The sequence below is a fragment of the Taudactylus pleione genome, unplaced genomic scaffold, assembly GCF_031769625.1.
Source record: "Taudactylus pleione unplaced genomic scaffold, aTauple2 ptg000326l, whole genome shotgun sequence".
In the NCBI taxonomy this organism is placed as follows: Eukaryota; Metazoa; Chordata; class Amphibia; order Anura; family Myobatrachidae; genus Taudactylus; species Taudactylus pleione.
This window is the reverse complement of record NW_028284727.1, coordinates 6,398,983-6,426,739: the sequence shown is the minus strand read 5'-3', so window position 1 is coordinate 6,426,739 and position 27,757 is coordinate 6,398,983. Positions and strand designations below refer to the sequence as shown.

At 44.5% G+C, this 27,757-nt stretch overlaps 1 protein-coding gene and 1 pseudogene across 2 annotated transcripts in view; both read left to right on the top strand.

Annotated features, from left to right (window-relative positions):
- TPD52L1 (TPD52 like 1) overlaps positions 1-27,757 on the top strand; it is a 177,440-nt gene that overhangs the window by 17,593 nt on the left and 132,090 nt on the right. The window lies entirely within an intron of this gene.
- Positions 13,181-13,299, top strand: LOC148509470 (5S ribosomal RNA; annotated as a pseudogene).

Genomic DNA, 27,757 nt, shown 5'->3' with positions numbered 1-27,757 from the left:
TTTGGTTCCTCCTCCATGAGGCCACTTTAATAATTTTTTCAAGGTCTCTAAGTTCTTAATAACATAATAATAATGATAACTGGCTGCCCAGCCATCCGCCAGCTGCTGCATTTTGCCAGAAAGTTTATTTTTTCATTACATCTGTAGAAGATGTCTTTGTGCACTGTGAACGATGAGCAGCACCTAGGTGTTTAGGTGGCTAAATGGAGCTGCTATGCATGCACAGCTTCAACAGTTCCTCCCATCACACATGGACGGCAGCATCCCCGCTGCCTTCCAACTGACGGCTCCTCGGAACTATGGGAGCGACGTCATGACGTCTCTCCCATAGTGCCCGTGGGGGGAGCTGGAAACCGGAGCTCCTAATTGAACTCCAGCCTCCGGCTGCCGCTGTGGGGAACTGGTTCCGTCTCCAAATAGAACTGACGGAACACAGTTCCGCCCCGTTCCGGCCCACTTTAACCTCTGATCTGTATAGATCTGTATAGATTCAGGGGTCTATATATCAGTGTGAGTGTACAAGGTGCGCAAAACCTGCAGCCTATTCACTTTCCAGAAAAAGAGTGTCACCACTCTTGTCAACATAAGGAACAGTAAAAATTACTGGATTTGAATATATGGCACTGGATATCTTGTTTGTTTATTTTCTCTACATGTGATATCACATCCAGTCATTTTTACTGTTGCTTAGATTCAGGGGTTTATTTACTAAGGATGGAAAAAAAAGTAGACGGAGATAAAGTACCAGCCAACCAGCTCCTAACTGTCATTTTTCACGCACAGCCTGTGACATGACAGTTAGGAGCTGATTGGCTGGTACCTTATTTTCATTCACTTTATCTCCATCCAAGGCTTAGTAATTAGACTTATTAGTTCCTGCCAGAAATATATTTATTTATTCTGGTTTTCTCTTCTCTCACCTTCTTCCAACCTCTCTTTCTGCACCAACAGAAAGAACCACTGAAGAATCTAATTACCCAAACCTGGGCATCCAGTGGGCAGAGCTAACCATAGAACTGTGTGTTGAATAGACCATGTGCAGCCACACAATTTTGTCAATATATTTTTGAAAATAACAACATGGTATTTATTGGCACTGAAACTTAGAAATGTAATTATGTTAGTGAAATGATTCAACAACATAACACAATCTGGGACAGATCCAACACTGCACTGGCGCAGAAAATGTGTTGTACTGGGTAATATTAGCTACACCTTGTTAGTATAATTGGCATAATGTATTTTTTTAAGCAGAAAAGTGATACTAAATGTAAGGAATATACAGCTATGGCACATATTGTGAGTTATAGTTTCATGTGATGCAGGGCCGGCTCTAGGGGTGTCCGACCAGTGCGGTCGCACAAGGGCGCCATCCCTAGAGGGCGGCACCCTTCCCCAGCATCCCGATTTCAGCGGGACAGTACTGTCCCACTGCTCCATCCGCCGGCCGAAGTGGCCCGCGGGTGGTCTAATTGGGAGGTTGGGGACCCCCACCGCTGCAGCTGTGCGGCGGTGCCGGACCCTCGGAGTGTGAATGGATGCCGCGCGCATTCACTGATGGAAGAGGGCTGGGGGAAGCCCAGCCAGTGACGTATTGCTGGGCTTTACCCCCAGCCTGACGTTATTTGGAGGCGTGCCATGCGGATAGTAACTCCATCAAATTCCGAAAATACATAGTTACCATATCCCCATACTAATGTATATCCTGTGTTAAGTGTATTCATGAATACTATAATAATGGTAATTAAAGATAATGGGGTCTATTTATCAAGCAGTGAAAAGCGTGCAGAAGTGGACCAGTGGAGAAGTTGCCAATGGCAACCAATCAGCTTTAAAGTAGCATTTATCAAGTACAGTCTATAAAGTAATAGTTAGGAGCTGATTGGTTGCTTTGGGCAACTTCTCCACTGGTCCACTTCTCCACACTTTTCACTGCTTGATAAATAGACCCCAATGTCCTTAAAAACTTTATTTTAGTGTTGATGAATAGGCCCCTGTGAGTTTTAGTTTTATGTGATGCAAGTTTGTTAAATGTCACAGGGTACCTGGTTTTGTAACTGTAAGGTATTTGAGGGCAGGAAATCTGACTGCCCTTATTAGGTTGTGTATCCTTTGTCATATTAGCAATGGTGATTGAATTAATAGCCAGGCCAAGCTTCATTAAAATGTTAATCGCAGGGATACAGTATATACATTCGGGTGAAGAGGAGGAGCTACAGCTGTAATGGTGTAGGCAGCAGGCTTGCTTGGGCTCTCCTACATACCTCCTGCAAAGTTCCTGGTGTCTGGAGATCGATGCTGCTGGGCTGACTTGTTCCGAATCTCTCGGCCACATGGTCCTGCAGGCCTCTCCATTTGCTGCTACTTATGGCCTATAGCTACCTAAAAGTATCTTATGCATTCTGGAGGAGCCCTTATAAATCTATATACAGCAGTGCTGGGCCTTGGAGTGCCTGCAGCATTTCCTTTCTCTACAGCACTTAAGCCAATACTTCTGGATTTGTGAGTACTTACTTTTGTAAAGATATATCAGTAGGTGACATAGATATATATATCAGGGATGAGCGGGTCCGGATTTCAGATATTCAAACCCCCCTGATCCGAGTAAGGAACAGAGTCCGGCCCGGGTTTTCCCGCCTGACTCGGAACTGAAATCGAGGCAAAAAGTCATCATCCCGCCTTCTGGATCTCGCAGGTTTTGGATTCTGTAAAAGGTTCCCGTGTCAGCGCCATTTCTCACTCCGGCTGTGGACAGTGAAGAGGGAGGGTGGGAGTTAGGGCTGGCTGGGCTGTGTTGTGTTGTGTTGTGCTGTGCTGCTGTTGTCCATAGGGGCTGTGTCCACTCCTCCAAAGTCCATAGGGGCTGGCTGGGCTGTGTTGTGCTGTTGTTGTCCATAGGGGCTGGCTGGACTGTGTTGTGCTGCTGTTGTCCATAGGGGCTTGCTGGACTATGTTGTGCTGCTGTTGTCCATAGGGGCTGGCTGGGCTGTGTTGTGCAGTCAGTTGTCCATAGGGGCTGTGTCCACTCCAAAAGTCTATAGGGGCTGGCTGGGCTGTGTTGTGCAGTGTCCCATAAAGGCTGTAGTCCTAAAGGGGTGCTGTAGTGTTGTCCAGGGGGTGATCTGTCCATCAGGGGTGCTCCACCCAAGTGCAAAAAAAACATTTATTTCTGTGTTTGTGAATTGTGTGCACTGTAGCTGCACGTGCATCAACAAAGGAGCAGCGCTAAGCGTGTCATAAGTAAAGGGCCGGCTGGCTCATCTCTTCAAGGGTGGTGTAACCCCCAAAGTGCACTTCAAATTTTTTTTAAAATTCTTCTTTTCTGTGTTGTGAATTGTGTGCACTGTAGCAGCACGTGCATCAACAAAGGAGCAGCGCCATGCTTGCGCCTGCATCATAAGTAAAGGGCCAGCTGGCTCATCTGTTAAAGGGTAATGTAACCCCCAAAGTGCACTCCAAAAAAATAAAAAAATTCTTCTTTTCTGTGTTTGTGTGTGCCTTAGCTGCATGTATATATCAATATAACATAAATGGAGGACCAAACTTTGGCCCTCATTCAGAGCCGCACGTTAACAACAGTACGCTCGTTGCGATCCGATGTTGACTAACCGCGCATGCGTCGGTGTTACACTGCGCATGTGCGTACGGCAGATTGCGGTTTTTTTTTCTCTCGTTCCTAAAATAGCGTACAGGAAGTGACATGTCAAATGTGATTGACAGAACAGGGCGTTTTTGGGTGTTGACGGGGGTGGAGATGAAAAAATGCAGGCGTGGCGAGGCGTTTTTGGGGCGTACATACATTAGCAGATGCGAACGTCAAATGTGTTCGGACCGTCTCATACGTCACTGGAACATCCGCTTTCCCTTCAAAATGCTCGCACAGCTTAGGGTCAGGATTACTCGACCACATTGGCGATGGCCTTCTCCTCCGTCCCGGGACTCAACGATGGTGCTGCGATTAATCGCGGCTGGTCAGTAAAGTAATTAGTGTTGGATTGAAAACCGGCTTGGTATGTGTTTGGAAAGCAGTTTATTGGGATAGCACAAAAGCGTACGCAGGTGGAAATCAGAGCTGCTAATGTCATGATTACACAATCAATTAGCGTACATTTTTGGTGTTTTATTTTGGCCACAATTTGTTGGTTATGGCCTATTGTAACAATAATGTCATCATGTTTTAATTAGCTCCCCTTTTTTTTGGTTTACTGTGGAATTTGCATCGCTATGTGATTTTTTAAACGTTCCTTAAAGAGGCCTTTTTTTTTTTTTAAGAGGGTCAGTTTTTGCCTTTAGGGCCAGGATTAAATGTAACCCATTTGTACAATAATGTCACAATACAATCTCAGTTTTTTGTTTTAAATTTATTGTTTAAACACAAACAAATTGGCCTAATATTTTTTGGCCTTTTTTTTGTGGCAAAGATATTTGTTAAAAAAATAAAAAAAAGCCATAACTGGTAACATAAACGTAAATACCAAATTTTAAAAAATTTCACAAGAAAGGAGAGGGAAGTTTTGACCAGAAAGGAATATGAGCCAAGCACAGAAGGAGTGTGGTAAAAGTCGCCATTGCTGTCACCGTTTTCTCGCCCGTTTGGCTGGGTGAGGGTGGGCGCCAGACCGGGTCCGGGATGCCATCGGGCTGGCCTGTCCAGAGGCAGATGTTGTGGCCTCTGGACTAGGCACAGGGCTAGGCACATTTGGAGGATTGGCTGATGTTGTGCCAGAGGTGGAGGATCCGGATGTTCCGGCAGGAAGGGAGGTCGGCTCCACCATGTGCTGGCGAACGAGCTGCTCCAGGGCATCGGCGATGCGGATGTTGGCCCTGGTATTTTCCGCCAGGGCCTGAGCAATGGTCACGTTGGCCGCAGCATTTTGCTCCAGGGCCTCAGCCACCCGTATCAGACTGGCGTCCATCCTCTGCAGAATCTCCGTATGGAAATCCGATTTAAAATTGAGTTCTGTGAGGAGGCCCACTGCCTGCGAGGGGGCACGCCCTGGACTGGCTTCTGCAGGGTCCTCAGCCGGATGTACTGGTTCCTCCCCTGCAGAGCCAGCAGAAATTCTGCGGCCAAGGCTCCCCTCTGGAGCAGACTCATCCGCCTCTGTCTCTGTTAGGAAAAATGCGCAAAGACTCACATTAGAATCTACATATTGGCACAATAGCATTTCAGAGTTGGTGACATCACAAGACTTACCTTGGCCAACATGAGGAGCCGCAAAGTCTGGCATGTCCGTATCCATGTTGGACACGCCAAACACCTCCACAGCCTGCACACACCCCTGTGCCAGCTCTTCTAAGTCTGTCAACTCCAATGACACAGGGGTGGGACCCCCACCTGTCCCCCTTGCATGCCTAGCCCTGTCGGCAAGTTTTTGCTTGAGACGATATTTGAAGTCTGCCCATCTGTGGAATGAAATTGGAACCATTATCCTTTTTTTTACAATGGGGTTTGTTTATAGGATGGGAAAGTGTTTACTTACCGCCATTTGACATCCCGGGCTAGACGGACATAATCACCCACCCTATTGACAGCAACGGCGACCTCCTCCCACATTCTCCACTTCTGGCTTTGGCTCATATTCCTGGCTGCCTGGGGCAGGATGTCAACGCACTTCTGGATCAAAACCTCCATCTCCTTGCTTGTGAAATGTGGCTGCCTTTTTTTTTTGGCAGCTTTGGCGGGTTGACTGGGGCCAGCAGTCTCTTCCATGTCATCCTCCTCACCTATTTGGGTAAATATGCAGATTTAGGCACTTCACAACTTGCACAATATTATGTTTTAAAAGAATCATTGAGACAAAATGCATGAAGGCCTTACCGCCGGATTTTTGGCCATTGTTTCCCTGGTCTGAAGCCATGTCTCTGCTTCCAGAATGAAATCAACCAGAAATTAAATGTGATTTCGTGACGTATTTATACATGCGTCCTTAGTTTGCGGCCGCATCATTGATTGTGCGTCCCTATGATTCATCCTTAATTTGTGCGGGAAAATAAACACTATTTATGGCTTGGTGTGTGTGGAGTCGAGGTTGCGTTGTTGGATTGTTGGCGGTTAAGTTGGTTGGATTTGGTTGTTTGCGGTTGGAGGATTTGGCGGAGTTTGTTTTTTTTTTGTTTTGCTACAGTTGTTTTGGTTTTCCGTTCGCATTTTTTGGGGTTTTTTTTTTTCCATCATTTCCTGATTTGGTAAGTTTTGTGCAGTCTAATTTGTGGCCAATTGGTGTCTACTTCTGGTTTTTGGTTTTATATATTTTTTTTTACACTAATTTCATCTATTTTAGTTTGTTTTGGCTTTCGGACCCAAAGACCTTTTTGTTGGAAATCTTATATATTCGAGTTTGGTAAGTCCATTATTTTTCTTGCATTTGCGAACTAATTAACGCATTTTTGACTGTTGGTGTAGTGACTTGCATTTGCGAACTAATTAACGCATTTTTGACTGTTGGTGTAGTGACTTGCATTTGCGAACTAATTAACGCATTTTTGACTGTTGGTGTAGTGACTTGCATTTGCGAACTAATTAACGCATTTTTGACTGTTGGTGTAGTGACTTGCATTTGCGAACTAATTAACGCATTTTTGACTGTTGGTGTAGTGACTTGCATTTGCGAACTAATTAACGCATTTTTGACTGTTGGTGTAGTGACTTGCATTTGCGAACTAATTAACGCATTTTTCGAGGCTTATTCATCATGTAAACCAGTTTTGCTTTTCCCTTTTCCATTTTTGGGGTCCATTTGACCCCTATTTGACGTACGGTGTGCAATGTTGTTTTCATCGATGGCCAAATGTGTGTTTCGCCTATTTTATGTGTTGGCTTGCACCAATTTGACAAACATAAAATCACCCTCTAAATTTTTGATGTCTCATTTTTGGCTTTTTTACAGTTTATACGTATCATGACAATACCCCGGCATGTAAGCAGCTATGGATGGTATCATAAAGCTAAGTTGTTTTATGTTACTTTTGGGGTGGCTCAAAAGCCTTACATTGTAAACTTTGAATTTCAGGTAGATCTGGGGCGAATTGTTCTGGCCCTGCTCCCGGAAGACGACCAACCTCAAACTCGTCCCAGGCGTAGGCATCGTAGGCATGCAAGGCCCCAGATATTTCGAACACGTGTCACCCTTTTTGGAATGCCCGATGATGAGGTTTTAAGACGCTACCGTCTACCTCCCAAAATCATCATAGACACTCTCTCATTAATAGAAAGTGATCTGGAGTGGCAAATTAACAGTCCAACAGCAATACCACCACTGACGCAATTTATGGCGGTGTTACATTTCTGTGCCTCAGGATCGTTTCAAACAACGGTGGGAATAGTGGCGGGCATCTCCCAATCCTCCTTTTCCCGGATCCTGAGGGCAGTGATGGAGGCACTTTTCAAGCACCTCCATCATTTTATTAAAATGCCTTTGGATATGGGTGCCCTTAGTGTGGCCAAGGCCAATTTTTACCAAATAGCTGGCTTCCCACACATCATAGGGGTTGTGGATGGTACTCACATACCACTTCAGCCTCCAGCACGGCTGGAGGCAATATTTAGAAACAGGAAACACTATCACTCCCTGAATGTAATGGTGGTATGTGATGCCTCCCTCCAGATCCTGTCCCTGAATGCTAAATTACCCGGAAGTGCTCATGACTCCTTCGTCATCCGGCAATCAGGGATATGGCAGAAATTAACCAACCTACAAGCTGGTGATGCGTGGCTTCTGGGTAAGTGGAGACCTTTAGTACATAACAATGTTAAGCTTGATACACAGTGTTCCTGATGTTGTCTATTTTTTTTCACAGGAGACAGTGGATACCCTTGCATGTCCTGGCTGCTCACTCCTTATTTGGCTCCCACACCAGGGCCACAAAGTGCGTATAATTCCGCACTTACAGCCACCAGGCAAGTGGTGGAGCGCTGTATCGGCCTTTTAAAAGGCCGATTCAGATGCCTCCACCGCTCTGGTGGCGAGCTCATGTATGTGCCGGATATGGTGTCTAAAATTGTGGTCCTGTGTGGGATATTTCACAACATTGCCATAAGGAGTGGTGTCCCAATGCAGCCAGAGGATGCCTTACCTGAGGATGGCCCCCCCGAGGTTGGTCGGAGGTCAGTATGTGGGGGGGCCATACGCGAGGATGTGGTGGCCCGATTTTTTAGGTAAGTTGTAACAAAACTACAGTGTTTATACCTAATGTGTTTGTGTTTGTTTGCGAACATCTAATTTTGTGTTTTTTTTCTCACCATCTTCTGTTTGTTCACATAATCTTTGGCACTCCAACGCTCACTACTTCCTGCTACCCTTACCAAACCTGGATCTGGTCCTTTTGGGCATATATTCTGGAACCCATATCGCAACGCCATGTTTGTGGAATCATGTTGCCATGGTCCTTCGTCAACCAGTTCTTGATTTTTAGTTTTTATTTAATTATTTCTTGGTATGTGTTGTATTTGAATTTATCACTGTGTTATTTTTTTGGGAGTGACCACTTTGTTTTCTCTGTTATGTTGTGAATAAATGTTTGGAGAGTGAAATGGTCTTCCTTTTTTGGGACGTTAACAGCAAGTGTAACCAGGTTAACACAAGTTACATATGACTAAGGGGTAATCCAGTACTGACGCCAGTTGAGCTAAACTGAAATATGTTTTCAGCTTCCCAACCCACACCAAAAGGAAGCCTGGCCCAACCTTGGGATTTGTAAGATTGGCCTAAGCAGCTTGCGCACCAACTAGGAACCTGTAAAATGTAGAAATATGTAATTGACACTACACCCAAATAGGGAAATGACATTGTTACTGTTATGTGTTTCTTGTGTCTGTTTGACATACAAAGACAAAACACAATCTAACTTTTAAAAAAGGGAAATCCTTGCAGGAACAGTCTACTTATGTCATGCTAAACTATCTTGGTTTTGGATCTAAAAAATGAGCCAGAACGTATATTTGTCTGAAAAAATTTATTTGGAAACGTTAACAAAAATAAAAAAACTACTGCCGAAGGAGGCCAGACAGCCGGTCGAGGCCCACCAGAATGCCAATTACATGTTGGCGCATCTGGCCCACACAATCCGCCACCTCTTGCCGACGCCTCTGTTCCTCTGTGGGTGAGAAAAGTGTGTGGGTTAATACAACAATAGGGAATCCACATTAAAAAAAAAAAAAAACAACGAAATCACTCCTAAACCTAAAAAAAACAAAAAAAAAAGGGGGGGGGCTGCCAAAAATACAAGGCCTATGTACAAATTCCCACAGGTGTGATATGTGTATGTTGAAATCACCAGGAAGAGGTAAAGGCAAACTGCAAAATCACCAAAAGTCAAGCCACAAAAACACGAAGAAAGGCACGACACATGATTACATACAAACAGTTTGTGCTTTAAAAAAATAAAAAATAAAAACATACCGGGAGCCAAAACGGGAGCTCCGGAAATGCCTCCATGATCCTCCTCGGAGGATCCATCATTCCCCAAAGAATGGGGAGGAGTTATGATGGACTCCGGGGAGGGGGTAATTGGAAGAGGGGTGGGTGGAGGAGAGGGGGAAGTGGGACGGAGGGGAAGGAGGCCCGACATTTCCGGGAGAGGGTCTGGGAAGGATGGGGAGGAGTGGGGAATAGGGGAAAGATTTGGGGTGGAGTGTTGGCTGGGGGTTGGGGATAGTGTCCGGGAACGCCGTCTGGACGGACGGTGACGGCGGAGTCTTGGCTGTCCCCCTAAAATATGTCAACGAAATTGCGGTTAGTTTATGGACAAATCCGGGGACCAAAACTAAAAAAAAAAAATAACCCAAAAAATAAGCCAAATAGGAGTAGAATGAATAAATCAGAAAGAGAGGGAAAACATGCACACGCAGATATGAGTACAAATAATAAATAGGACAGACAGGAAAACATGCACACGCAGATATGAGTACAAATAATAAATAGTACAGACAGGAAAACATGCACACGCAGATATGAGTACAAATAAGAAATCGGACAGACAGGAAAACATGCACACGCAGATATGAGTACAAATAAGAAATAGGACAGACAGGAAAACATGCACACGCAGATATGAGTACAAATAAGAAATAGGACAGACAGGAAAACATGCACACGCAGATATGAGTACAAATAAGAAATAGGACAGACAGGAAAACATGCACACGCAGATATGAGTACAAATAATAAATAGGACAGACAGGAAAACATGCACACGCAGATATGAGTACAAATAAGAAATAGGACAGACAGGAAAACATGCACACGCAGATATGAGTACAAATAAGAAATAGGACAGACAGGAAAACATGCATACGCAGTTTGCCCCACAAACACAAACATTAAAACCACAATACATAACACTTACTTTCCAGGATCTGCATGCGAAAGCATGCCAGCAAGCGGGGCGTTCGCCGTTGCAGGTCGGACCACCTGCGCTCCAGCTGCCCGATGTTGCGGCGTGAGCCGAAGGACCGCAGGCGGGACCGTGCCTCCGCATACGCGGAGCGCTTCTGCCGGTTGGTCATGGGTTGAGGTTGGCTGGTGATCCGGCGATCCATGACCTCCGTAAGCACCAGCAGCTCGCGCCTGGTGAATGCGGAGGCTCTCATGATGGCAATGGTGTTTTTCTTAAAAAACATTTTTGATAAAGTGTGTAAAAATTTACTGATTGGCTAATGTATTTTGGAAATTAACAGGAGCAATTTTATTGGTTAGTGTATGAGTCATGTGTTCGACAGGGCCAGAAATCTCTGGAGAGTTATGATAGGCTTGATGCAGTGACATGCGTAAGCAAATTTAAATAAAGAAATGAACCCAGAGAAATATGCGGGGATCCACAGCAATAGAACAATTGTTTAATTGTGGTTCACATGTTTTTTGAACAATAAAAGCGAATGTTTCATCCGTACGTATTCTGCGGGTAAACACAAACACGGACAAGAGTAAAGTTTCTTGCATTGTGTTGAAAAAAAACAAACAATTAAGCTAATTGATACATTGATTGGCATGATACGATTGATGGAGGTAGGCAGAATAAAGGAGCAGGTAATCGACATCTGACAAGGCCACTTCCTGTTTATACTTGTGCGTGCGTTCCTTTCAAGCCATTTCGGGGATGTACGCTCGCTATTTCGTACGCTCGTTAGTTAGAGGAGGGGTCGTCAGAGTTTAGGGAGGAATTTTAGATGCGAACGAAAATACGAGCGAGCCATTGAATTTAAATATTTTTGTACGTACGCCTAACGTACGTGCGCCCGCTTGCGAGTGGGTCTGAATGAGGGCCTTTGTCCGATAAAAATAAAATAGGAATTAACTTTTATTATACTTGCATAAAAATTTATGGGGATTGACGTAACCCAGATCCACCCTATGAATTAGCATTGGGTGCGTGGACATAAGTATCCGGGACTTCCGACTACGAGGCAATGGTGAAGTGAACAAGCCTACACTTAGGCGAAACGCGCGTCCTCCTTCAGCCGACCTGCCGCACAACATTAGGTGGTCCACCCGGTTAATGAACCGGACCCCGCACTGGTATCGTATTACCGCTGACAGACGGATTGTCTGTTTTAGCGGTCTTAGCTTTCAATCTTCCTGTCAGCAGCACATACCGTCTTATGCTGTCTGTTACATTTTAGACCTATGGTATTATATGACCGCTGATAGATAATTTTTTTGTCTCAGTGCTTGCAATTACCAATTCTCTCAAATAGCTCATGGGGATTATATGTTACCTAGCACGATTTGAGATTATATTTAACATTAACTATGATTTACAGCTGTCAGCCCTTTTTCTGACAGATCAGTATGTGCATTTAGCATTCACAAGCTTTAAATTCGTTTTTAAGTCTATGCTGACTATTAAGTGTGGTGAGAACTCTGATGGTGTGTAGAGAATCTCACTTAGGGACTTAGGCTGACCTGTTTGTATTAGGTACCATGTATGCTTGATACAAGCTATTAGGTATATTGCAAGTAAGACACCTCAAGGAAGTTATTCTGTCTGTATACATAAGTTCAGTTTGATACACACTATTTGAATGCATAATTGAAGATTACTTACTGGCGCCATTCAAGAGATAAGTATTTTCAACTTGTCTAAACATACCAATGTTAAGTTTCCTATGTAGCACAATTATGCATAATTCGATGTGACTAACAGAATTTTAGGCTAAAAACTAGACAATGTTCTCAAGTTATAGGCAGAATGTGAAGGAATACGTTTATGATACCAATGAATAATGACAATAACTTAGTTGATTTATTATCTCCAGACTAAATATACTGTGGATTTGTTGAATTTTGGATCCATAGGATCACAAGGATTATGGGACATATATAAATGGTAGCAGGTATGTGTGACTATTTGTGATTATCACTGGTCACCCGAGTGCAATACCATCATATGATTCAATTTTGATCTTGTTGTATTTTTTAACTGTTGATATCAGCGTTCACTTTGAATATGTTGACAGTTGGATCCTTTTACTACCGTGTTTCCCCGATAATAAGACACTGTCTTATTTTTTTTTTGGTTCCAAAAAACACCATAGGGCTTATTTTCGGGGTAGGTCTTATTTTAATTAACATTGACAGCCCCTTATGCAGGCCCCCCCTGTAGCAGTGCCCCTTATGCAGCCTCCCTTGTGTAGCAGTGCCCCTTATGCAGGCCCCCTTATTGCAGTGCAAGTACGGTACTTACCTGAGTCACCGCCGTCCGGGATGTCCCTTTCACTTGCGCGCTGACTGGATCTAATATGATCCAGCAGGCGCGGCCGCACAGGATCCTCAGCGCGCAGGTGTCGTCATGACGTCACCCGCGCACTGCATGACTAGAAACACTGGTCTCTGCAGCGTTCCCAACTCAAAAAGAAAAAAGGTAGGTCTTATTTTCGGGGTAGGGCTTATTTTAGACCGGGCTACAAAAGTAAGGGTAGGGCTTATTTTCGGGGTAGGTCTTATTATCAGGGAAACACGGTATATGGACCACAGTAGAATTTATAATGGTGCAAGTACTTTATGATATTATATGTTTAGCAAGTTTATGCTTATGATTAAAGTATGCTCATGCATAACTTTTTTCAATATTTGTCTTATTACAAATTGGACTGTCCTCTGAGCGTTAGTCCTACATTTCTTTCATGTAAATCTGCAGAACTCATGGGTTAAGAGACATCGATCGCTGCCATATGAATTAAACCTACAGCCATACTTTTCTGAATCTGCCCAATCTCGTCTGATCTTGGAAGCGATACAGCAACAGGCCTGGTGAGTACTTGGATGGGAGACCACCTAGGAATACCAGGTGCCGTAGGGTAATCCACATTGGAGAATTGGGACAACACACAAGACAGATATTGTACAAACTGTATACATCTATACACCACCATTTTATGGACTGAAGATATTTTGATATTATTTCATGCGTGTTGTGTGGAATGTGGACTTGGGGCCTGATTCAGACCCACTCGCGAGCGGCTGTCCGCTCGCAAGTGGGTCGATGTTATGGACTGAGCATGCGCACGACGGAGGGAGCTCCGTCGTGCACATGCGCCAGACGCGACGAGCGAAGGAAAGTCCTTCGCTCGTTGTGTCCGATCAAAGGGGGCGTGCTGTCAATGTTGATTGACAGCACGCCCCCTTTGGTGGGCGTGCCGGGGGCGTGCCTCCCTGACGGGGGCGTTCCCACGGGAACGCCTCCCGTCAGAAGCCGGCCCACTGACATCACTAGTGATGTCAGTGGGAGTGATTTTGGCTCTGATAGAGCCAAAATCACTCCGGAGCTTGCAGTTGAAAACCTCAACCGCAGGCTCCGGCTCGCAATTTCGATGGTCGCGATGGTCACGACCATCGCGGCCATCACAATGCACGCTCGTATAGCCTGTGGGTGGTGACCCACAGCTATACGAGCGTCCAGGAGGACGCTCCATTTTCATGGAGCCCGGCCCTCATTCAGAGCGTGCGCTCTGCTCAGAGCGTACGGCTCTGAATGAGGGCCTTGGTGTAGTATTATTATTTTCGCCGTTTAAGCTCAGCTTATTGTACCAAATCTGAGCATCATATTGATATGGTAGATGTATAACCTGACCATATTTAGATTTATGTAAAATTACCTCATATTTTTATGTAAGTATAATAAAAGTTAATTTTTATGGTTTTTGTTATTCGAAACCATATCTAAGTGTGCCCCAGCAAAGAGCCTTTGTTTTTTCTTTTGTGTGTATATATATATATATATATACTGTCATTAGGCTTTGGGAGCACCACCAATACTAGAAATTAAATAAAATCTGTTCTTTTGATTGGTTTTATATGATTGATTTTCTATATATACAATTCAGTATTCACTTAAGTAATCAAATCTTTTTGGTTCTGTGCGGAATCTCCCCTTCTTTTTGTTTGAATAATAAAATAAGGAAAGATCAAGAACCACTTCCTCCTAGTGCTGAAGCTGCTGCCACTAGTCATAACATAGACAATAAAATGCCATCAACGTCGTCTGCCAAGGCCGATGCCCAATGTCATAGTAGAGGGCATATAAAATCCCAAATGACAAAGTTCAGGAAAATGACCTTAAAAAACCATTCAAATCATCTGTGGAGAAACATAAACTTGCCAATATGCCATTTACGACATGGAGTGGCAAGGAACGGCTAAGGTCTTTCCCTATGTTCATGACTAGTGGTTCAGCTTTACATGATGATGGAAGCCCTCCTCCCGCTACATAAATCAAATGAGTTAAGCTGGCAAAAGCACAGCAAAGAACTGTGAGTTCTAAGAAGATATCACAAATCCCCAAGGAGAGTCCAAGTGTGGCGGCGGTTGCGATGCCTGCCCTTCCAAACACTGGACAGGAAGAGGTGGCTCTTTCCACCATTTGCATGCCCTCTGCAAGTGCCCACAGTCCACCTGCTGATATTCAAATTGAAGATGTCACTGTTGAAGTACAACAGGATGAGGATACTGGTGTAGCTGGCACTGAGGAGGAAGTTGACAAGGAGGATTCTGATGGTGATGTGGTTTGTTTAAATCAGGCTCCGGGGGAGACAGTTGTTGTCTGTGGGATGTAAAAGCCCATCACGGTCATGCTTGGGCAGAAGACCAAACATTCCACCTCTTTGGTCTGGCAATATTTCTATCCAAATCCAGACAACTGTCTTGCCATATGTACCATATGTAAAGGTGAAATAAGTAGGGGTAGGGACGTTAACCACCTAGGAACATCCTCCCTTATACGTCACCTGCAGCGCGTTCATAAAAAGTTACTGTCATGTTCAGAAACTTTGGCTAAGACTGTAAGCAGTCCAGGGACACCGAAATCCCTTTGTCCTGTTATATCCAAGAGCCTGAAAACCACACCGTCAACTCCCTCATCGTCAATTTCCTCCTTAGTCAGGATCAGAAGTAGTCCTGCAGGCCATGTCACTGGCATGACTGACTTTCCTATCCAGGATTCCTTTGATGGATCCTGCATTGCTACGCCTACAGCTGCTGCTGCTGTTGCTGCTGGGAGTCGTTCATCATAACAGAGAGGAAGTAGGAACACTGCTACTTTTACTAAACAATTGCCCCTCTAACAGTCCTTAACGAGGAGGATGAAGTACGACAGCAGTCATCCTGAAGCAAAATGGATAACTGAGGCCTTGACTGCTATGTTGGTGTTAGACGTGCGTCCCGGTATCTGCCATTAGTGCAGTGGGATTTAGACAATTGATGGAGGTAGTGTGTCTCCGGTACCAAATCCCGTCTAGATTCCACTTCACTAGGCAGGCGATACCAAGAATGTACAGAGACGTCAGAAAAAGTGTCCTCAGTGTCCTAAAAAAATGCGGTTGTACCCAATTTCCACTTAACCACGGACATGTGGACAAGTGGAACAGAGCAGACTAAGGACTTTATGACTGTGACAGCCCACTGGGTAGATGTATCACCTTACACAGCAACAACAGCAGCGTCACCAGTAGCAGCAGCTCAGAAACACCAGCTTTTCAGTAAGAGGCACACCACCAACAACCTCTTAGAGAAACTGAGGGAAATCATCATCCAGTGGCTTACCCCACTTAGACTCTCCTGGGGATTTGTGATATCTGACAATGACACCAATATTTTGCGGGCATTACATCTCGGCAAATTCCAGCACGTCTCATGTTTTGCTCACACAATAAATTTGGTGGTGCAGAATTTTCTGAAAAACAACAGGGGTGTGCAGGAGACGTTTTGTGTGGCCTGAAAAATTTCTGCCCACTTTTGCCATTCAGCGACTGCGCGCAGAAAACTGGAGCAATAGCAAACACTCTTGAACCTGCCCCACCATCACCTGAAGCAAGAGGTTGTGACGCGGTGGAACTCAACCCTCTATATGTTTCAGAGGATGGAGGAACAGCAAAAGGCCATTCAAGCCTATACATCCACCTATGACATAGGCAAAGGAGGGGGTATGTACCTGACTCAAGCGCGGTGGAGAATGATTTCCATGTTGTGCAAGGTTCTCCAGCCCTTCGAACTTGCCACACGTGAAGTCAGTTCAGACACTGCCAGCTTGAGTCAGGTCATTCCCCTCATCAGGCTTTTGCAGAAGCAGCTGGAGAAAGTGAAGGAGGAGCTAAGACGGAGAGATTCTGCTCGGCTTGTGGGTTTTGTTAATGAAGCCTGTCATTCGCTTTGTCAGGATTCCAGGGTGGTCAATCTGTTGAAATCAGACCACTACATTTTGGCCACCATGCTCGATCCTAGGTTTAAAGCCTATGTGGTGTCTCTCTTTCCGGCCGACACAAGCCTGCAGAGGTGCAAACACCTGCTGGTGAAAACACTGTCAGATGAAGCGGAACGTGACACGTCAACAGCTCCTTCTTCATTTTCTACCGCAACTGGGGCTGCCAGGAAACAACTTAGGTATCCTAAGCAACCTGCTGGTGGTGATGCAGGGCAGGCAGGACCAAGTTTGGACATCTGGTCCGGACTGAAGAACCTGGCAACAATTTCTGACATGTCTACTGTCACTGCATATGATACTGTCACCATTGACAGAATGGTGGAGGATTACATCGGTGACAGCATCCAAGTAGGCATGTCAGACAGTCTGTACCTGTACTGGCAGGAAAAAGAGGCAATTTGGAGGCCCATGTACAAACTGGCTCTATTTACCTGAGTTGCCCCCCCCCCCCTCCAGTGTGTACTCCGAAAGAGTGTTTTGTGCAGCCAGGAACCTTGTCAGCGAAAGGCATAGGAGGTTGCTTCCACAAAATATGGAAAAGATGATGTTCATCAAAACGAATGATCAATTCTTCCAGGGAGACCAGCCTCCAGAACATACAGAGGGACCTGTGGTGGTGGATTCCAGCGGGGACGAATTAATACTCTGTGAGGATGAGGATGTACACAACACTGAAGAGGGTGAGGAATCGGTGGATGAGGAGGATGAGGACGGCATTTTACCTCCGTAGAGCCAGTTTGTGCAGGGACAGATTAATTGCCTGCTTGTTTTGTGGGGGCCCAAAAGAACCAATCATTTCAACCACAGTCGTGTGGCAGACCCTGGCACTGAAATGATTGGTTTGTTAAAGTGTGCATGTTCTGTTTATACAACATAAGGGTGGGTGGGAGGGCCCAAGGACAATTCCATCTTGCACCTCTTTTTTTTCTTTGCATTATGTACACAAATGCATCCTGTCTGCCACTGCAGTGTCACTCCTAGATGGGTCATGTGTTTGTGTTGCCCACTTGTGTCGCTACCTCGGTGCAACCTTTTGGCCTAAAAACAATATTGTGAGGTGTGAGGTGTTCAGAATAGACTGGAAATGAGTGGAAATTTAATGTTATTGAGGTTAATAATAGCATAGGAATAGAAAAAACAACAAATTCTGTGATTTTAGCTGTTTTTATGCTTTTTTCCAAAAAAATACAGATCCAAAACCCAGAACCCAAAACACGGAAGAGTGGTTTTGGCAAAACCAATCCAGATCCAAAACCCAAAACATGAAAAGTGGCCGGTGCACACCCCTAATATATATAATCTGTCTCAGTAGGTGTATTTACTATTTAATTTCTGGCTTTGGAGCACTGGGCCATTACTCATGGATCTCATACAAGCCACTACTCCTGGACTTGTGAGTACTTACAAGATATTTCAGTTGGAGACTGATTCATTTTTTATTTGTGCTTCTTTGGAAAGACTCAGTATGATCACTACCGCAAGCTTTTTGCTGTGTTTGTAGCACCTTCATATATTAGAGTATTTAAGCTGCTACTCCCTGATGTGAGTGCTTCTATAAAGATATACTATATCAGTAGGGGACTGAGGAATTCACTATTTAATTTCTGACTTTGGAGAACCTGGGCCATTCTCATGGATCTCCTAAAAGCCATTACTCCTGGACTTGTGAGTACTTACACTTACTAAGATATTTCAGTTGGAGACTGGTGAAGTCATTATCTGTGTTCTTTAGGAAAGACTCCATATGATCACTGCCACAAGCTCCTGAGCTGTATATTAAAAGTTATTTTACTGTGATTGCAGCATCCTCATATGTTAAAGTATTTAAACTGCTACTCCTGATTTTAGAATACTTATTTATAAATCTATATACAACAGTGCGGGGCTTTGGAGTGTTTACTGTGCATGCAGCAATTCCTTTCTCTATAGCACTTAAGCCAACACTTCTGGATTTGTGAGTGCTTACGTCTATAAAGATGTCAGTAGGAGACTGATGAATTCATTATTTAATTTCTGGCTTTGGAGCACCTGGGCCATTACTCCTGGATCTCATACAAACCATTATTCCTGGACTTGTGAGAACTTACGCACACTAAGGGCTCTTTTTACTACAAGCTGCATTTGAAATGCAGATTGTAGCGTGATATTTTCACCTAAATTCACATTGCGAATTAGGCAATATCACATTCTGTCTCTGCGAATCCCGTCCACAGCCCTATCACTGTATTTTTTGCAAAAAATACAGTGAGAAGCTGCCGCCCATGCACAGACCGGCTCGCCTAACACTCCCCCCTCGCGATCCCCCCCTCTTACTGTCACTTACCTTCTGTGCTCTGTGATGTCCTCCCTCCGGGGCTTCGGTCAGCTGGTCTCCCATCCTGTGGCTGTGACCCCGTTCAGCTGTTCTATGCAGCACCTGACCAGGGTCACAGTGCAGGAGCCGGGAGACCAGCTGACCGAGCCCCGGAGAACATCACCGAGCACCGATCACCCTGGATGCAGGTAAGTGGTTGTTGTTTTTTGCAGTGATCAGTATGTGGGCTATTTAGACTACACAGCTGATCGCTTGGGCCGGCTCCTGGCTCTGCTCTGCCTGTTAGAGCAGAGCAGGAGTCGGGGAACCAGGGGAAACCCTGGATAACGCCATCTCCAGGTGGCATTATCACAGGGTTTTCCCCGATATTTTACGCTACAGCAAATTTTGAAGGCTGTTTCATCCTGCGAGACAAAAATGGTGGGCAAAATTGAGACTGTTCAATCCGATTTGTCCCTGTTAAGCCATGAGCGTGTTAGAGAAGTGGAAAATTGGATTGCTACACTTGAGAACTTGCACACTCCATTAAAAGCTTAGGGGGTCATTCAGACCCACTCGCGAGCGGCAGTACGCTCGCAAGTGGGTCGATGTTCCCCACTGCACATGCGCACGACAGAGGGAGCTCCGTCGTGCGCATGCGCGAGACCCGGCGAGCGACGGGCTTCCCATCGCTCCGGGTCTCGCACCAAAGGGGGCGTGCTGTCGATGTTGATTGACAGCACACCCCCTTTGGTGGGCGTGCCGGGGGCGTGCCTGCCAGACGGAGGCGTTCCCATGGGGAACCAAAATCGAGCCAAAATCACTCCAGGGCTTGTGGCTGGGAAACCCGACCGCAGGGTTTCCCTCGCAAGTCCGATGGTCGCGATGGTCAAGACCATCGCGACCATCTTTTTGGACGCTCGTATATGCTGTGGGTGGTCACCCACAGCTATACGAGTGTCCAGGAGGACGCTCCATTTTAATGGAGGAGGGCCCTGATTCAGAGCGAGCGCTCTGGTCAGAGCGTCCGGCTCTGAATCAGGCACTTAAGTTGCTTCTGCTCAAATGGCAGGTCTGCAAAACAAGGTCTCAGATATGGAAGGCAGGTTGCGCAGAAATAACGTTCCTTTTGTGAGTCTCCCCAAAAAAGAGGAAGAATCTTCACCGGAAGCCTTTTTGGAGCAATGGCTGATCGCTACTTGTGGTTGCGACTCTTTTTCTACTACTTTTGCGGTGGAGCAACCCCACCAAATACCCACCAGACCACTTCCTCCTTGCACATTTATTGCAAAGCTTCTCCATTATCAGGACTGAGATGCAACATTGAGAGTGGCTCGAGTTAAAGGTCCCCTGATAAGAAATAGTATCACTATTTCAATATTTTCAGATTTTGCTGCAGATGTACAAAAGGACAGAGCTAAATTTCTTCCTATCAAAGTCGACTCCATGACTTGAATCTTCAATATTTCATGACGTTCCCTTCTAAACTACGCATAGTAGCGCATGATGAAACTACATTTTTTTACGACACCAAAAGAGGCTCCGGCATGGTTGGATCTTCGAAATCCTGGCAGTAGACATCTAGTTTCTGATGCATCTCATTAATTTAAGATTAGGCAGAATAATGTTGTGGAGGGGATGTTGCTTCAGGCATCTAATTTCAAATAATATGTTGGCTTATATAGATAGATTTATGGACATTAAAGATATATGGTGGCTGTGTCTTTAAAAAAAAAATGTTTTTTCTTGCGTCAGTTAAATTAAGGGGATAAGTATACCAAAGGAGGGGGGGGGTGTACAGGGTGGGGGGAGGTTGGTTGGGATTGAATTGTAGAGATTGTGGGGTCTATTCATCATACCTAAACTTTCTCTGGAGGTAATTAGGTTTAGAGCTTGCATGGAGTTCTACCTAATTACTGGAGGAATTCATCATTCCTCCTCTCCATAACTATCTATTTCAAAAAGCTGTCATTTTTGCGATGACAGCTGTTTAGGAAATAGATAGTTATCTCTCTCTACTCTACCTTACCACAGCTGTAATCAGTGCTGTTACATCTGTAAAACCAGTGCATGCACAGCACTGCCTACAGCCTCCGGCTACGTCTGCTATACTAACACTTGTTCTTCCAGCAGAAAACAATACAGTTTAGATAAAAAAAAATATTTTTTTTTTTACTAAACTTTATTGTGTTCTGTTGGGAGAACACAGTGTCAGCAGAGCCACCAGAGCTCCGGAGGGAGACGCTGGGGGACGTGCCCAGCTCAAAGCAGGTAAGTGTCACCTTCTATACGCCACCTCACAGTGGCATATGGTAACACTATCAAATTCTGAACATACATCATTTTCGGAATTTGATGAATAGCATAATTTCCAAATCCCTGTACTAATGTATGGGGAGTGTGGAAATTAACGCAGGGGGACTTAATGCAGGAGATATCACTGATATCTCCTGGTTAAGTATCTTCATGAATACTAAAATAACGGTAATTAAGGAAAATGTCCTTAAAAACGTTATTTTAGTGTTGATGAATAGGCCCCTGTGTTTGTTTTTTATGTATTTTTTTCTTACTTTTTTTTTGCTGCACTGCTCTTTCCTTTTTCTCTGTAATATTAGTTTTTGTCATAGATTTTTAAGATACTTAAACAATATAATTCCAATATTTTGTGTTTAACTGAGACACATTTAGTGGAGAGCAAATCATTGACGCTTAAACGCCCCTGGATAGGTTGGGCTTACCACTCTATGTACACTAATCAGCCAGAGGGGTCTCCATTTTGATTAATAAAAAGGTTCCATTTGTGCAACAGTCATTAGAAATTGACACTTATGGTAATTATGTTTTTCTTGACTGAAATATTTCTTCTATTCCTATTTTTATTTTAGTGGTTTATATTCCTCCTCCTTTTTCATTTGATGTTTTAAGACGGGCTACAGGCTTTATTGCAAAATCCCCTGATACACCTGTGGTATTCCTGGGAGATTTCAATGCTGTTATGGACCCAGTTTTAAAAAGGTGGAGGGCCTCTATGAGCTCCCTTAGTCAGCGTGCTTCAGGTTTTTAAAATTTTGTAAAAGAATTGGAATGGGTGGATGTGTGGAGACTTAAACATCTGAGGTTAGCCAATTTTCCTGTTTCTCCTCCACCCATTGTCACGATCCTGTGGGCCGACCCTCCAGACACGCCAATCTGAGAATCGCCACCCGTGAATTTTACAGATTACCTTAGCACATGTAGTGAACTAAACCTGGTAACTGCCACCAGCAGAAGAAGAATATAATGCTAAAGCATAAGATGGGCTTCTGCTCTCACCTGCATACACAATTATCAATACTTAGAAAATTAGGTAACATGAGCCATATGATGCCTTGGGTCATAAAAATACAGATCCAGAACTAGAATTAATGTTTAATTCAAGAATATCTTCAAAGCTTATGTACAAAAATTTACAAAGAATATAATAATGTTAAAAAAGAATCCCATCATTACTTACACTTTCCAGAAAATTAAATAAAATAAAAAGGAGTAACAAACCATTCAGATCAAGTTGGATTAAATGGTTCTTGGATGAGGCCTTCCCAGTGACAAATTAGGGATCATCTGTATCCTTCGATAGCCTCATGCAGAATGAACATTGTTTCATATCAAACACACATTTATGCCCTTTCACAGGCTGCTCTGGGTCACTCCCCCCCCATTCCCCCTTGGGATAGTTTAACCCTTCTATTGTTTAGGTGACTGTAACACAGGGTCTCCTGGTCACCTGAGCAGGGGTGAGGTATTTGCTCACTCCACTATAAGCAAATCGAAGCCCCGTAAATGCTAGTTCTTATTAACAAAGTGTGGTTCTTAGCTTCCATGGAATATATAACCACTCTTCTCAACGATTCTGTATTGGACCCTTGGTATTCCATATTTCACAGGCGGCTACCTGGATTAGAGTGATGCTGGTCTTCACATAGTACATTGTTAGTTGCCTTTTCACCTCACTTTTACACTTTCCCCACCTATTATTTCTATTTGATTTTTTTAACAGTTTTTTTGTTTTATTTTCAGGTATGTCAGTTTTGACAATATAGATTTAAAATTTAAAACTTATAGCTGAGTAATAATATTGATGTATGTGTTGTTTTTGGCTATGGTACTGTTGATTTGTTTTGTTATTTACTATGATAAATAAAGAGATTAAAAAAAGAAAAGAAAATAGATAGATATTACATAGAAGGTAAACAGTACAATTTGTTAACATGCCCATTCCAACATGAAATGAGCTTCCCCACTACACCCATCACACTTTTCACGTATATACCTTGCCTTGGTTTCTTGTACATTGTTGCCCAAGATATTGTATATGGAATATAAAGCAAGAGGTGTATCAGATCATTCACCATTGGTAATAAAATTGGATTGGGGTGTGTCCAGAGGATTACTATTATGGAAATTACATCCCTCATGGTTACTACAAATGGGGGCCGGGTTAGAGTTGGAAGAGATGTGAGAAGGATATTTTGCAATAAATGTTGGTAGTTTCCCAATGTCAATTGTATGGGATGCCTTACAATGGATGGCTTTTCTTCGAGGGTCCTATGCATGGTGAGTGGCTGAGATCAAAATGCAGTATAGGAAAATGGAAGTTGACTTGGAAACTACTTGTAAAAATCTAGGGACAAACTAAATTCTACCCGTATCAAGTGGTTGGCTGGCCAGGAGGCATGGTGTGGTAATCTAACAGATAAATCAAGTGGTAGATTATTGTTTAAATTGCACAGATTTTATATGCAGGCAAATAAGACTGGTAGTTTTCTGTCACATCTGGTGTAGACTGAATGCCCCACAACTTGTATTTCAGAATTACTAAAGGCAAACGGGTCCACAGTTACCTCTACTCCAGACATTGTTGAGACATTCACTTCTTTTAAATCTCTATATGCTACTCGCTTGACCTCTAATTTGCAGACATACTGTATGTAACTTCGGTAGGTCTCCCTCAGTTATCTCAGGAGGACAGAGAATACACCTTGATTCCCCTCTGACAGTGGAAGAGGTGGGGGCAGCCATAGCATCGTACGTCTGATAGCATCCCAATTGAGGTATATAAAAAGCACGCCAAACTGTTTGTTCCAGAATTGTTAGAAATATATAATATAATCTTTGACGAGGGCTACCTCCCTTCATCTATGTAAGAGGCAATTATTATCATTGCTCCCTAACCAGGGAAAAATCTCAAACTTTTAGATTCCTATCGTCCTATTTCGTTACTTCCCACTGACATAAACATTTTAGCTAAAATCTTGGCTATCTGTTTTAATAAAGTTTTTTAACATCAGAGATACATCCGGACCAGTCTGGTTTTATGCCAGGTATGTCGACAGCAGTTATACTCACTTGTAGATATCCCATGAGGAGGAGTTTTCCTCGGTTATAGTGTCATTGGATGTGGCTAAGGCAGAGGTTCTCAAACTCTGTCCTCCGGACCCCACACAGGTCACATTTTCCAGGTCAACCAGCAGCTGCACAGGTGTAGTAATTACTCACTGACACATTTTAAAAGATCCACAGATGGAGCTAAACATTTCACTTGTGATTCTGTGGGCAGACTTTGAAAATATGCACTGTTTGGGGTCCTGAGGACCGAGTTTGAGAACCTGTGGGCTAAGGCATTCGACTCCTGTGGGAGGTAATGCGTCAATTTGGAATTGGCCCAATATATCTGAAATTAGTACAATTATTATATGACAGGCCGAGTGCCAGATTGTCTGTGAATGGTTCCATTTCTTCCCTTTTTTCATTGGCCCAGGACACGCGCCAGGGGTGCCCATTGTCTCCTCCTGTATTTGCTTTGGTGATAGAGCCACTAGCATGTATCCTACAGTCTCATTCAAACATTATAGGTTTGTGAGTGGCTGGAAGGGAAAATAGAGTGGCTTTATATATTTTATGTGATCGGGCTACCAACAGCTCTTCAAGTCATAGATCTATTTGGAGTGTACTCTGGCCTACAAATTAATGGGATAAGTCATATATTATGCCACTGAGGGTGCTGCTCTGTAACCCCTTTGGTCTCTCTTCCTCTTTGTTGGTTAGACCGTTTTAAATATTTAGGTATTTGGATAACAAACACACCTAGTGATTTTGTTTCTCTGAATATAAACCCTTTTTTTAGTTATGTTAAGGATAAAATTAGGGTGTGGAGCAGACTCCCCCTTACAGTTATGGGTCGGGTCAATTTAATAAGAATGGTCCTGCAAACCAAGCTTTATACATACTTCAAAATTCTCCTGTTTTTCTTTCTGCTGGTATATTTAGAAAACTAATTAGTCTCCTTTCTTCACTGGTTTGGACGAATTGTCGTTCTCATATTAGCTTAGATACTCTTACTAGGACTAGATATGCAGGAGGTCTTCCATTGCCGAATTTTAAATACTATTATTATGCAGCTCAAATGGTACATCTGTGGATATGACTTCATGACCTGTCTAGTGATGCTTTGCATGTGTTATGGTCAGTGGGTCTGTTTTGATTTGACCTAATTTGAGGGCTGATAGGCACGGAAAACTTATAGCCTAGAGGCTAAAGGTGAGGAACTGCTTTTGGGCTGTTGAAGCAGCCTTGAGGGCTGATAGTGGCCTGGGGGTCTGGAGCAAGGCGCAGCCTTTGAGCTGATGAAGCAGCCTTAAGGGCTGATTTTCTTTAGCTGATAGTGGCCTGAGGGTCTGGAGCAAGGCGCAGCCTTTGAGCTGATGAAGCAGCCTTAAGGGCTGGTTTGCTTTAGCTGATAGTGGCCTGAGGGCCTGGAGCAAGATGCAGCCTTTTGGCTTGTGATGCAGTCTTGAGGGCTGATTTGCCTTGGAAAGTTGTGACCTGGGGCCCCAGGGTTGGATGCAGCCTTTGGGCTTATGAGTCTTAGATGGTGGTAGCTTAAAGACGTAGCGCTGCTACCAATGTCGCCGAGTTGACACTGGCGGTGGTGCACCGGAATGTGCATTGGAGATGCTGAGTTGCTACCAGTGACAGTGCACTGGTTTGCGCACAAAGGACGCTGAGTAGCTAACAGTGCCTCCGGGAGGACACTGGTGAGGGTGCGCTGGCTTGTGCACTGGGAATGATGGATTGTGGCCAATGTCGCCAGGTTGACACAAGCCGCCTGGCTGGACTGGCACTTCAGGAGATAGAAGCACACCATGCTGCCAAGATGACACTAGCAACACGAGCAGGTTGAATGCAGGGTGTGCCGTCTGGATGGTATAAACGGCAGGAGAGAAACTGTAAACTAGCTCAGGTACTCAACTGGAATCAGGAGACTGGAACTGTTATGGATTGGATGGTTAATCAGACAAGGGTTTTCAGAGGACTGCTGCCAGTTGACTAGTTGTGGCCAAGTGTAGTATGAGATGCAGCCTGTGGGCTGTAGGAGCAGCCTTGAGGGCTGGTTGTGGCCTTTATAGTCGTGGCCAAGGGACTGGTGATGTGAAGCAGCCTTGGGGCTGTTGGAAAAGGCTTGGAGGCTGATTGTGGCCTTTATAGTCATGGCCAAGGGACTGGTGATGTGAAGCAGCCTTGGGGCTGTTGGAGCAGGCTTGGAGGCTGATTGCGGCCTTTATAGTCATGGCCAAGGGACTGATGGTGTGAAGCAGCCTTTGGGCTGTTGAAGCAGCCTTGAGGGCTGATAGTGACATGGGGCCCCAGGACTGTTGCAGCATTTGGGCTGATGAGACTCAGGTGAGGTATGCAACAAGAACGTGGGGCTGATACCAGTGCCACCGGGATGACACTGGCGACGGTGTGCTTAATAATGCACCTGGAATGCAGAGCTGCTACCAGCGCTGCCGGGATGACACTGGTGATGGTGTGCTAAGTCGCACACCTGGAACACAGCTGCTACCAGCACCGCCAGGATGACACTGGTGACGGTGTGCTAGGTTGAGCACCTGGAAAGCAGAGTAGCTACCAGTGCCGCCGGGATGATACTGGTGACGGTATGCTAGATTGCGCACCTGGAACGTAGTTTAGCGACTGGTGCCGCGGGGTTGACACAAGCCACCGGATGGTGACAGATGCTTCGTACTGCCCAGATGGTATAAAGCAGCATGTGTGGATGAGATGCAGGTGGAGCCGCCTGGATGGAATAAATGGCACACACGAAACACAGCTAGACAGATTCAGGTACTCGACTGACATGCAGGAGACAGGAGCCGGAAGTACGAAAAAACTTCTATCACCGACATGGAGTGCTGGGCTGGCTGGAATTTAACAGAGACAGAGTCCAATCAAAGCAAGTCTCCCTTAATGACAGACTAATGTGCACCTGGGCTGTGTCCAGACAGGAGAATCAATTAGTGCACCTGACACTGCACACAGACAGGCAGTAATTAGTGCAGTGCCTCAGTAGCAACAAAGGCTGGAACTCCAAGCAATATGATCTGCTTAACTGCAGATCCTAACAGGAACAACCAGAAGTACGAGAAACTCTATCACTGGCATGGAGTTAAGGACTGGCTGTAATTTAACAGATACAGAGCCCAATCCGAGCACGCCCTGTAAGCCTCCCTAATGACAGACTCCAGCACCTGGCCTGTGCACACAGAGAAGATAATCAATTAGTGTGCAGCTGATATAGTACAGAGACAGAGAACAATTACTGAACCTATGAGATCAGCACACAGACAGTAGCAAAAAATTATCTGCTTAACCACAGATCCTAACAGCATGTTCTTTTAGTATCTCAGTCATACCCTGGGTTTACTCCTCTATAAATATTGTTAGAAGGTA